The sequence below is a fragment of the Vipera ursinii genome (genome assembly GCF_947247035.1).
Source record: "Vipera ursinii genome assembly, chromosome: 12".
Lineage (NCBI taxonomy): Eukaryota > Metazoa > Chordata > Lepidosauria > Squamata > Viperidae > Vipera > Vipera ursinii.
The window spans coordinates 10,704,604-10,717,543 of NC_139525.1; the positions used below are offsets into that span (position 1 = coordinate 10,704,604).

Genomic DNA, 12,940 nt, shown 5'->3' on the forward strand with positions numbered 1-12,940 from the left:
CTTGTGCTACCAAAGAGTTGCACAGACAAGGAATGGTACTGAGAGCAGTAAAAGTCACACAAGAATACACTGAGTTATAAAAACAAAAAGTAGTTTACTTTTGAGGTGGTGTAAGAACAAAAATGCACAGTCAAAAAATAAACAGTCCAGGTCATAAACAATAGCAACAGTCCAAGTAGTAATCCAAAATACAAAGTCTTCTTACCGGTCCAGAGGTCAATACACAGTTCAGGTTACAACAGTAGTAAACCAACAGTAGAGCAAAAACAGTAACAGTAGAGATCAGTGAATTCAGAGAGAGAGAGAAGCTACGTTCCTAGCTTCCTCTTATGGCCATGAGAACACTTACACACCCATTGGCCAATTAACTTCTTAAAGACATAGCATTATGGTTAATATATTTTCAACCCAACATTGTAGGCTAACACCATATGCCTAACAGAGTCCACTGCCAGTGTAGGAAAGGGAGATTGAGAAGGATACATCTCTTCGCTTCAAGCTCAGCATTGCTCTCTTGTTCCAGGTGCCACCATCATTTGGATAGATGATGGCCCAGATCTGTATGTCCTAAGCCAACGATGGGCATGGAACTTTCCAGAAGTTCACCCCTAACTTTAATAACAGAATAACAGAGTTGGAAGGGATCTTTGAGGTCTTCTAGTCCAACCTCCTCCTCAAGCAGGAGACCCTATACCAGTGATGGCGAACCTTTTAGAGACCGAGTGCCCAAACTGCAACCCAAAACCCACTTATGTATTGTCGGGTGCCGGGTGGGCATGGCCCTTTGGGTGGGCGTGGCCCATTGGGTGGGCATGACTGCAGTGGTAACGGCAGACTGGGTGGGACTAAAAAGTTCAATCCATCGATTCCAACTTTGCAAGATCTTTTTTTTCCCCCGCGAGAAGTTGAAATTGATTGATTGAACCTTTTTTCTTGCACACAGTGGCGGAGGCCTAAAGCGAAAAGGTTTTATAAAACCCAGCTGAAGGCCTAGGACTGGGGCAATGGTGTGTGCCCACAGAGAGGGCTCTGCATGCCACCTTTGGCACCTGTGCCATAGGTTCGCCATCACGGCTCTATGCCATTATGGACAATAACTATCCAATCTCTTCTTAAAAGCCTCCTGTGATGGAAGACCCACAACCTCTGAAGGGGAGTCATTCCACTGGTTAATTTTCTTCACTGGCAGGAAAATTCTTCTTAGTTCTATGTTGGTTCTCTCCTTGATGATTTTCCATCCTCTGTTTCTTATCCCTTCTGTGCTCTGGAAAATAGAAAATAAAACTTTACTGTGGAATTAAATTGGCTAGTCCTTCACTGTTATGTATGGGGTGTGAGCAGCAGCTCTGCAGGTACCACCAGGGGGCGCTGTGCTGTGGTTGGATTGGCTGAAAGGGTTTCGGTGGGAGATACGGATGGATGGATTGGCCAGAGCATCACCTAGCTAAGTATATAAGGGGTCCAGCTAACCCCCTTTGTCCAGTACGTGCCTACCACAAATAAAGAGCTGGCATGCGGTACTCATCTGCCTCTTCATTGCCATGCGGTCCACAACCCACTACACAATATTCACTTTTAGGAGAATTTTTACAATTATTTTAATATTGATTAGCAGATTTTTTTAAAAAAAAATCAATGACATGGCCTCTACATCTGTAGAATAATGAAGAGCACCGTCCATTTTATTGGCTGCCTTGGCTCCTTTTTTTGCAAATGACTACATTGGTCTTGGAAATATTTATCAGATTTGATGTCTTATCCAACAAGAGATTGACGAAAACATAGTCATATTTACCATTCTGGCCCCAGTTAGCTCAGGCCGAAGACTCTTCCGACTCGTTTTTGAAACACAACTTCATGTAGGGTTCACAGATACCTCCAGGAAGAGAGAATGTCTATGTCTAGGGAGGTCTGTTGTCAGGTCAACATCCAAAGCCCCTTTCAAGAAGGGGACTCTCATTATTTGGGGCTCCCTCCCATCCTGCAAAGGCCTCGACATGGACCCAACAACCCAACCACAAGAGGGATTGGCTACAAGCTGTTTAGTGTGATGCCTTTTGGGTTCAGCAAGCTTGTCTGGATTGTGTCTCCATCTACACTTTCTTCCTTTTCTTCCAGTCCGAGTCATGTCTCAAGCACTTTCTCAAGAAGGTGGGGCAAGTGCAGTGCCCCCCCAGATATGATAATTTATTCCAGAGAGACTTTAAACACACGCGCAAAGAGAGACATTGGCCTTTTCATTTTAATTTTCTTATAGTTCCTTGTTCTGTCTTTTGCAAATCGTCTCTGGAGCAGAGTGGTCTCTGGTAGTTTAGCAAATGTTTAATTCATATTCTAGAGTGTTTTGTTTGGATGCTATTTGTTTGGAACCACACATTCACCTCCTGTAGAAAAAAGATATCCAATTACTAAAACTGACCAACTTTTTAGTTTAAACAAAGAAATCTGTCCACATACCAACCCTTAGTTTCATTTCCCATTGAAGGACACCTGAATCTACATGAGAAAAAAAATTGCTTTACTATTGTGATCTAACATAAGACTTCTAACCTTTCAGCATCTTGCTTGGTCTCTGTCTACTCGATGTCCACTGTGGCAGCAAACAATATGTTTAGGCCAAACATATTTGATTTTGTTCATCTGCTCTTTGGGACAGCTTGCAGTGGCTTGAGGAGTGTGTATTCTGTAATGCTTCATTTTGGGGGGGGGGTTCTGTTTTAATTGTGAATATTTTATGTCAGTCAGCAGAGGGCAGCATCTAGCTGACCAGATTGAGAGAGGAAAGAAAGAGAGAGAGAGAGAGAGAGAGAGAGAGAGAGAGAGAGAGAGAGAGAGAGGGAAGGAAGGAAGGAAGGAAGGAAGGAAGGAAGGAAGGAAGGAAGGAAGGAAAGAAGGAAGGAAGGAAACACTCTTAGATAGGAGTAAGTCTGATTGGTGCTTTGATGGGAAACCACCCTAAAAACCCATGATGATAGGCTGGATGGAGAAGCCAAAAAAATTCCATTCTTTTGCCAAGAAAGCCTCACAGATGCATTTATTTAATTCCCAGAAGCTGACTAAAGAGAATTTTCACCTGGATTTTTATTTTTGGGAGGAAGCTCAAGCACATGGGTGTACATAGGGTGTACAGCAAATGAAGGTATCTGTGAAATATTTGCATTTATTTATTATTGAAATGTTATGCCTCCCATTTTCCTTATAAGGTGACTCAGAGCGAAGTAGTCTGCTTGTTAATACAGATCAACTAACAAAATTGCAAACCTGGTGGTTTGTTAAAATGACTGCGCCGTACTACATGCTTTCTGTTTCCAAATGGGTTCCTGCTTCCCGATGTGCCCGCACGCAAGTGTGTGTGTGTGTGTGTGTGTGTGTGTGTGTGTAGCCATGTGTAGTCTAAAAAGATGCCGAGTTCCTAGAAAGAGAACAGAAAAGAGCCACAAAGATGGTAAGGGGCCCAGAGGCTAAACCCTATGATGAATGGTCAAGGGAAATTAACTCAACTTCAAGGACATCACAAGAAGGTTTTGTTGTTTTGTTTTGATTTTGCAGCTGTGCAAAAATTGTTGACCTTTTGCCTTCTTTCAAGATTCTTTGACCGTCTTTCCAATCTGGCTTTCAATCTTGGGATTTCTTATAGGTCTAGAGTAGAGCAGAGCAGAGCAGAACAGAACAGAACAGAACAGAACAGAACAGAACAGAATAGAATAGAATCCATGGTGGTGCAGTGGTTAGGATGCATCATTGCAGGCCAACTCTGCCCACAGCCAGGAGTTTGATCCTGGTCGGCTCTAGACTGACTTAGTCTTCCATCCTTCTGAGGTCAGTAAAATGAGGACCCAGATTGTTGGGGTCAACATGCCGACATTGTAAGCCACCCAGAGAATGCTATCAAGCACTGCGGAGCAGTATATAAGTCTATTGGTATTGCTACTTCCTTTTGTCCCAGCTATGGGAGAACATTTTTGGAAGATGTCTTCACCCTGGAGAGATGATGAATGGGAAATGGGAAGTAAGGATTTCTAGATTGTGTTTAGACCTACCTTCGTGTAGACGAAGTTTGAATGGAAACATTAGAAACATAATAAACTAATAAGAGAAAAAGACCTAGATGTCCATCGAGTCTGCCCTTTGAGTGTATTCGAATTCTGTTTTCTTTTTAATTAATCATTTTAATTTTTATTTCCTTTTTTATTTTGATTTTTTTTTTGCCGGATGGTGGACCATGTGTTTATCCAGAGCATATTTAAACTCCGTTACTGATGATGGCTGATGACTAACCTGAGGGAGCTCGGTGTTCGGTGACCCCTGTTGTTAAATGTTGTTTTCTCTGTGTCTCTCTCTGCCTTGTGATCATTGGCCATCCAGACTGCACAATAAAATACAAGCTGACCTCATCTATTGCTCACTTTCCCATGCTGAAAAAGGCCAGTTGACTCAGAATGCTGTTTAATCTGGGCCTCTCAAAGCTGCAACTCACCCACTTTTTCCCAAGCTGTCAAATAAATCCACCCATTCCACAGTTGGAATCCTGGACAGTTGATTTCCATCTTTATTTCTCTGTGTTACTTACTTACATGAACACACCTGTGACAGCCTTACATGCTTCGCAGTGTCCTATGCATGACACGTAATGCCATTTTAAGCTACTGGTATTATTATTATTTTTTGCAAGGAGCTTTTAATCTGACTCTGAACAAAGGCTAAAAACAGAGCCTTACTGTAACGGGACCTCTGAATAGCTCTTCTGTTCCACAAAATTAGCCCAGACTTGAACATAAGTTGGCTGAGTTAGATCCATTTTGGAAAGTGAGCCCCTTTTATCACCTTGTTTTCTGGGTTGCCAACCAACCTAGTCTTGTCAAGCACTCTATGCAGTCATCCATCAATGAACAGCCATTCAACATATTCATCCCATCTTGTGCAGAATCCAATCTGCAGAGTGTATCCAATGGTTAAACATACAATATAAAACTAGTCCAGTTTTGTCCTTAGTTTCAGATTTCATTTCATTTCATTTCATTTCATTTCACCCCAACCAAGCTTCTTCTCTTCTCTTCTCTTCTCTTCTCTTCTCTTCTCTTCTCTTCTCTTCTCTTCTCTTCTCTTCTCTTCTCTTCTCTTCTCTTCTCTTCTCTTCTCTTCTCTTCCCTTCCCTTCTCTTCTCTTCTACTCTACTCTACTCTACTCTACTCTACTCTACTCTACTCTTCTTCTCCCCTCTCCACCCCTCCCTTCCCCTTCCCTTACCATTGTTTTGCAATTGAAGAATAGGAGAGCCTATATTTGATCTACCTCTACGTTTTGTTGCTATAAACTTCCCAAGAAGGCCATAAAAAATGGAAGACAACAATTGTCTTAAGGCCCCCCCGTGTAAATCAACAAACTGTCATTCAAAAGAACATTATTATTAGCAGTGATGTTAATGCTCTCTTGTAACACTAAGCTTTCAAAGAAAACAGGTGACTGGAGGCAGCTATCTCAGGCTTGTCCCAGTCTGCTCAATTTTTTTATCTCCTTTTTGCACTGAAGCTGGCTGGCCCATTATTACTGGATCTCGATTATCTCTTCTGTGCAGGCCCAGCTAGGAACACAGCTTGTTCCTCTATCTTCCATGTGCCGTTTTACATTATTTGTTCTTGCTCCATATAGGACACTCATAACAATCCAGGGCTTAACAAAGAAAGGATTAGAAAGCAGAAGCCTTTAATTTGAAGAGGGTGGGGAGGGGGACCAAACTGTGGCGTGTGGAGATGTTCATAAATCATAAAGTATTTAAAGAAGATGAATAAACAAAAGTGGGTTTTCTTCGCATGCTAAACCTTCAAGGCATCCGGTGAAATTTATTTGATTGAAGCAGGGAGAAAATTGCAGGAAGGACTTCTTGAAAGTGACAACTTTAGCTGAGAGCAGTTGCCAAAAAGCGAAAAGTCCTGCTCTCAAGATTGTTCTGGAAAAATAAAACTGTGGTGATCTTCATTCTAGGAGTCCAGTTTGTGTGTGAAGCCAGACTAATTAACTTTATAGTTCAAGACTAACTTTTTTGCTGATCACCTTTCTCTGTTTGATGAGGAAAGACCGTTCTTTGCTACGGGACTCTTGGTTTAGACATCTGGACCTTTTGATTACAAAATTATGATGGCTTTTCTATTGAAGAAGAACCAGAATTTCATGGGATGGAAGAACATCTGCAGAGGAAGGCAACAGAGTGAAATGGAGACCCTCACCATGGAATTGAGGCTATCATCTTGACTTTTTTTTTGACATTGTCCTTGAAGATGCTCCTGTTGCGAAGATGGCTGTTGCTTTACATACCATTTATGTCTCTTCCTTAGTGCTTCCATCTTTGGAAATGAAGTGGATGATGCCTGAGCCACTTGTATTATGCCACCCAATCTTTTAAATCCCCCTTTCTAGCATTCCTGATTTTTTTTAAAAAAAAACAACACTTCCTTTCTGCCATGTGGCATGACGCAGATGAGAAGGCTTGCCATTGTCAATTCTTTCCATAATTAATATTGTCAGTGCTTTTTTTTTGTAAAAGAAAAAGGTGCCGGAACTCACACATGTCCTACAACCCGCCTTGCCTACCCTACAAGGTTCCATCCAAAAAAGGTGCCGGGAACTCCGTTCTGAGCATTCAATGAGGAAAAAAAGCCCTGAATATTGTTAACTATGTCCTTGATTGTTTACTGGTCGTGTTTCCCTTCCATTGTAAGCAACTGGAGAAAAATCTTTGAGACCAAGCAAATGACTCATCAATGCCTTCTAACTTGTAAACATGGAACAGAATGGCAGGAGGGGCTTCAAACTTTCAGGGGTATCTCCACCTTGATGTTTCCCTTCCTAAAATTTCAGGAAACATTCTTTGTTGGCTTTGGAAATCATCGGTTGCCAGGGAGTGGACAAGTTGGGTTTCTAAGGTTAGATTTCTCCTGGAGCCAGAATTCTACATCTAACGTCAAAAGGGGGGAAAAAAAAACCTATTGGGATGGATGGTCTTGCATACCTTAAAAGGCTTATTTTGACAGATGCTGCTTTAATTCATTGTTGGCAATCTTTTCCATTTCTAACTGTAAGCTGCTCTGAGCAACACACTGTAAAGACATTGATCATTTATAAATATATACCTGTTAATCTAAATATACCCCTCCAGCATGTGTCCTCATTTGCAGTGCTGTTTAATGCTCATTTTTTCCCCTGTCCTGCAAAATTCATAATATGCTAGGTTTCAGATGATATTTGGGAAGGACAGTATAAGATTTCATTGTCCTCCCCCCCCCCCAATCCATGAAGCTCGGTTTAAAAAGGAAAGAGGAATTAAAGAATATTTCTCAGGTTATTCCCTTCAACTACACAGAGTAGGGTTCAAACTGGATAGTCAAGAAAAAGCAGTAGCATGTAGCAACCTGCAAGATGATTATTTAGCACTTTCCTGCTTTCATTAAGAAGGAAGCCTGTGAACTGTCAAAACTGGCTGTCTTTATTAATTTCTTTTTCTCTCTTGCGCCTGTAGCATTTCCAGTTTAGGGCAACTAATTAAAAGTGTTGAAAAGAATCAGGAATTGCCTGTTTGCCTTTCACTTTTACTGGATGTATAGTTTCTGAGCTTTAAACAATTCGCAGCAGTGGGAGGAATACAATTATATCAACTGTGATTCACATAGCTGCATAAAAGCCATTATTTAAAAATACACTGCCAAAGTAATTGCTATTTTGGATGTGGCCTCTAAGTTAAGTAGTCACTTTTAAGTTAAGCTGTACTTTTGGTGAATTCATAAATACATCTACACAGTTTTCTTGGGAGTGATGTGCCATTGCCTTTACTTTTTTGTTTTCTGTCCAAGCAGATAGGGTGAACCATCCAGGTTTTAACTGGACCTCATCCAAGTTAGCTTCAAAATCCCAGACCATGTTGGCTCAAGTCTGCTCATAGCACAGTGTGTTGACATCATTACTCAAAATTGGTTTGTCCCCCCCCCCCAGTTGTCTGACACATATATTAGTTGTAGTGATTGCGCACTGACATTATCAAAGATGGGTCATCCTTTGTTCACCTTGCCCACGTCTTATGGATGCCTTTCTGAGAACGCAGAACAGGAAGGAGATGAATGGTACGTCTTTTGTGTATTCAGTTTCAGCACAAGACATAGATTTGACACAATGTTCACTCTTAATTTGAAACAAGATCAGCTTATAGAACATAGATCCCCAGGTGTACACCGGCTTCATCACTGTGATCGGCTGAAAGACTGATATTAGTGTTGAAAGAAAAATGTTCTCTTGTTGTTCTTCAATATTGATCCACATGGAATGAATTGCAGACTGAGATTTGAGGAGCCAATGGAAGGATTATTGCTCTTATTCTTAGCCTCTTGATTTCCAGGTTGGTGGCATAATAGTGGACAATTTATATATTCAGGATCAATGTTAGTTCATTTGGTTTCTAAAAGCTTTACAGAATTGAAGAATAACAGAGTTGGAAGAGATCTTGTAGGTCTTCTGGTCCAATCCTTTGCTTAATCAGAAAACCCTGTACCATTCCAGATGAATGGCTGTCCAACTCTTCTTGAAACCCTCTACTGATGGAATACCCACAACTTCTGGAAATCAAGCCATTCCATTGATTAATTGTACTCACTGACAGGAAATTTCTCCTTAATTCTGGGTTGAATTTCTCTTTAAAGAGCTTTCTCCAGTGGTGGGATTCAGCCAGTTCACACTACTTCGGCAGAACCGGTAGCTAATTTTTTGTTTCCCAGGCCCAGAATGGACATCCAGAAGCACCACACAGAGAACCGGTTGTTCACATGTTTGAATCCCACCACTAGTTTACTCCCATTACTTCTGCCTTCAGATGCTTTGGAAAATTGGTTGACCTCCTCTTCTCTGTGGCAACCCCTCAAATATCGGAAGACTGCTATCATGTCACCCCTAGTCAAAAACACCCTTTTATTGCTTGGGTTAGAGCTAAGGCCAGATTGCTTCATGTTATTCCTAAAATTATGTTAGGACAATAAATTTTGTAGCGTCTCATCGATTTTAGAATTGTAGCGTCATTCATTTATATCTCTTAGCATTTAACCCAATTGCTGTTTTATAGTATGCATCTTATAGTATGTAACATACACATTTATATCTAGGAAGTTAATGTATTTGCTATTGCAATTTCATAGATATCTTATGGTAAAATACCTTGCAGGTATAATGCAATCTACAAGATTAATGCAAGATAAGATGATAAGATGAGATGAGATGAGATGAGATGAGATGAGATGAGATGAGATGAGATGGGATGGGATGGGATGGGATGGGATGGGATGGGATGAGGTAAGGTAAGGTAAGGTGAGATGAGATGAGATGAGATAATCTTTATTGTCATTTTTTACTGTGGGCACAACAACACACATCAAAAATGAAATTTAGTTCCTTGCTCTCAAAGTGAACACATACATGACACACACCTAAACATACTATATACAACATATACATACTATATACAACGTATGTATAGACCTACACCCCTATATATACATAACATATGAATATTAAACACTGTCCATCTTGAATATATAACGGAAGGAAGAAGCTTGAGAGTTCACAAGGTTTATAATGTATGGAACGAAACTGTAGCTGAATCTGGATGTTCTGCTTCAGAGCCTCCTCCCAGAAGGTAACAAGGAAAACAGGTTGTGAAGAGGATGGGTAGTGTCCCAGACAATTTGTGTTCTTTGTTATATATTTTATCCCATTCTTGAAAAAAAATGTGCTCTATGCTGCGCACTACCTTTTACAGTACTGTGGGTCTGGAAGTCAAAATTGGAACTGCCCGATTGTGAAGTGGGGTGATCAAAGGGAACCCTATAAGATTGCTGCTGGACTCAATTCCAGGGGTTGACATTAGTCTCTAAGTACTCAATGGCCTTCAAGGATAAACCTTTATTTGGCCCCAAATCCTTAAATGGCAATAACAATCACATTCAGGCTTATATACTGCTTTATATCCCAAAAGTGCTTTTTCAAGAGGCAACTGGACGTTGATTTTTCCTTGAAGACATTTTGCTTCTCATCCAAGAAGCTTCTTCAGCTCTGATTGGATGGTGTGGAATGGAAGGATTTATATTCCTTGCAAATAGCTGGTCACTTGCATTCTTTTAGAGAGTCACTGAGGCCACTTGGAGGTTTGTCTGTGTCCACAGGGTCACCTGAGTGATGTAAATGGGTGTGGAGCCTTCTTGGAACTGCTGAAAGGACCGTGAAAGGGGGGGGGGAAGCACGTTTGGGACAACCATGACCTGGATGGCTGAGAATTTTCACAGAAATACTGCTTCGTAGTGCTTTACATCACTCTGTTGGTGGTTTACAATGGAAGCATTATTTGCATGTTGTTCCCAACAATCTGGGTCTGCATTTTACCAACCTTAGATGGATGGAAGGGCTGAGTCAACCTTTAGCCCCATCAGGATTGAACTCCAGGCTGTGGGCAGAGTTTGCCTACAATACTGCAGTTTAATCACTGCACCACCAGGGTTCCTGCTTCTGCTAAGATTAACCTGGAAGCCTCCACTGATTGTCTTACCTTGAGATCCACTTCAGAGCGAAGTAGCCACCAACAGAACTTCCTCCCGGGGGATTACAATGGATCCCGCCCTGTTTTGCTTTTTTTAAAAAAAAACCAATTACTGCTTTTGCAACACCCTCTGGGCTAGGCAGCCTCTTAAATGGTTTTATACCCATTGTTTAATTGCCTTGTTTTATGGAATTTATTCTGTTCCTAACAGCTTTTATTTAATTGTTTTGTATTTTGGGTGGGTGTGTATTCCCGTAGGCTCCTTCCTCAGAAGGAAGAGCAATATAAAATAAAATAAAATAGCAACGAAGAGCTATAAACTGGGTAGGTATGGGAATCTAGGATGAACAAGTTTGGAAACACTCAGGGCCGATGCTATCTTGCTAGTGAGCTCCGCTCTTATACCCAACTTTGTCTGAACAGATTGTTCCAATGGCATTTAATTGTTTTCCACGCTTGTGTAATGTTTTATTGAAAGTACTATTCAGGGTGAACAAGAAAAGGATGCAAAGGAGCTGAGATTAGCCTGTTATCAAGGTATGACTAAGATGGGAAGATTGATAGAAATTGCCAAGCTATTGTTCTTAAAATAGAAATCTTGCAAGCAGCCCTCTCCCCTCCCCTCCCTCCCTAAAAATATTGTAGGACAAAGTTTTACTAAAATCTTCAGCAAAGTTATTTGCTCTAGAAATGATGGAAATGCAGCTGAAAGTCAGCGGCATTCAAGAGGCAAGATCCATACTCACAATGTAGGACCAGTGATTTGTATAAGCCAGGTAGCCCTCTACTCACAACCGTTCGTTTACTGTTTGTTACGACAACGCTGAAAAAAAAGCCACTTACGACCGTTTTTCACCCTTACGGCTATTCCAGCATTTCCCCCATGGTCACATGATCAAAATTTGGATGCTCGGCAACTGGCCTGTACTAATAAACATTGAAATGATCCCTTTTTTTGCAGCCTTCTGACAAGCCAAGTCAACGGGGATGCCAGATTCGCTTAACAGCTGTGCCACTAAGTTAACAACTGCCGCGACTCGCCTAACAATGGTGGCAAGGAAGGTTGTAAAGTGGGACAAAATTCACCTTATAATTACCTTGCTTAGCAACAGAAATTTGGGGCACAGTTGTGGCGGCAAACTGAGCATTGCCTGAATTGCAGTTAAAAAACAATTCAGGCAGTGCTCAGTTTGCCGCCACAACTGTGTCCCAAATTTCTGTTGCTAAATGTCTAAGATTTCTGCTTATTTGAAGGATCATTCACAAGAAAGATATATTTCAGTTTGAAGAAGATGGATAGATTATATTCAGAATAAATATGGGACTAAAAAGTTCCACTTAGCTTATGAGTAGATTTTAGAAGGATATTGTTATTAATTTTAGTATTAGTATTGATTATATTTTTGTTTGAGTTATTATTATTATGTTTTTAATAATTTGAATGTATCTATGTTAAAGGGGAGTTAAAGCACATTATGAATTTGGTTAATTATATAATGGATAATTTTAGTTAGAATATGATTATTATATCTATAACCCTGTATTCAGCTCTGGGAAGTGGGGGGGAAGGGGGTGGTTTGGGGTGGGTGGGTTTTGGGGATATGTATTGTAAAAAAATTTTCTAAAACTCTTTAATAATAATAATAAAAACAACAACCCATAGGCAATAATTTAGATTGCAGTTGAATTCATGGACAGAAAAAAAGATTTTCACAGACTCAGGAGTGTTGCTATTAAAAAGGTGCGTGCAAATCTAGATGGGTACCAGCATGCTAAGTACTAAAGCTGATTTTTGAAAACTTGCAAGACCCAGAAGACAGTGGAACAATGACACTTTCTTGACCTGTTTGCAGTCTTGAGTAAGATCTCTCTTCCAATGTAGTCATTAACATTGAGATGAAGTCTTTACTGGTGCCAACGATGGATTGCAGATGCTAGATTCATAAAAGCCATTTTGTTTTCAGGGTGGCAGCATAAGAATAAGGAATATAATTTCTCTCTATGGGGGCTCGGCTCCTTTTAATTATCAGCCACCCACTCTACCACTTGGCCTTGGTGTGCATTTATCATCATAACGTTTGGCATGAAACCTTACAGAACTGTTGCCAGCTAGGACTAGACTACCTGGTTAATAGCCTGGCTTATCATACGTAGATGAGGGTTGTGTGGCATTTTGGATAGGATTCCAAAAAAACTGTTAGGATTGTGTGGAAGCATACCTAGGGCACCAAGGTTCAGTCAATTAAAGCTTTCCCCCCCCCAGAATCATGAAGTGCTGCAATGGACATACATAAGATCATGAAAAAGACATGGTTACTTTAAGGAGTTAAATGTACTTTAAGTACATTTTGGCTATGAATCCAAAGCAATTTA

At 40.6% G+C, this 12,940-nt stretch overlaps 1 long non-coding RNA gene across 1 annotated transcript; it reads left to right on the forward strand.

The window, feature by feature from the left end:
• Window positions 1-2,604: 2,604 nt before the first annotated feature.
• On the forward strand, window positions 2,605-5,204 carry LOC310646055. The gene is made up of 3 exons (XR_014493638.1): window positions 2,605-2,674; window positions 3,050-3,139; window positions 4,237-5,204. It is a non-coding gene; the product is annotated as an uncharacterized lncRNA (long non-coding RNA).
• The last annotated feature ends 7,736 nt before the right edge of the window (window positions 5,205-12,940 follow it).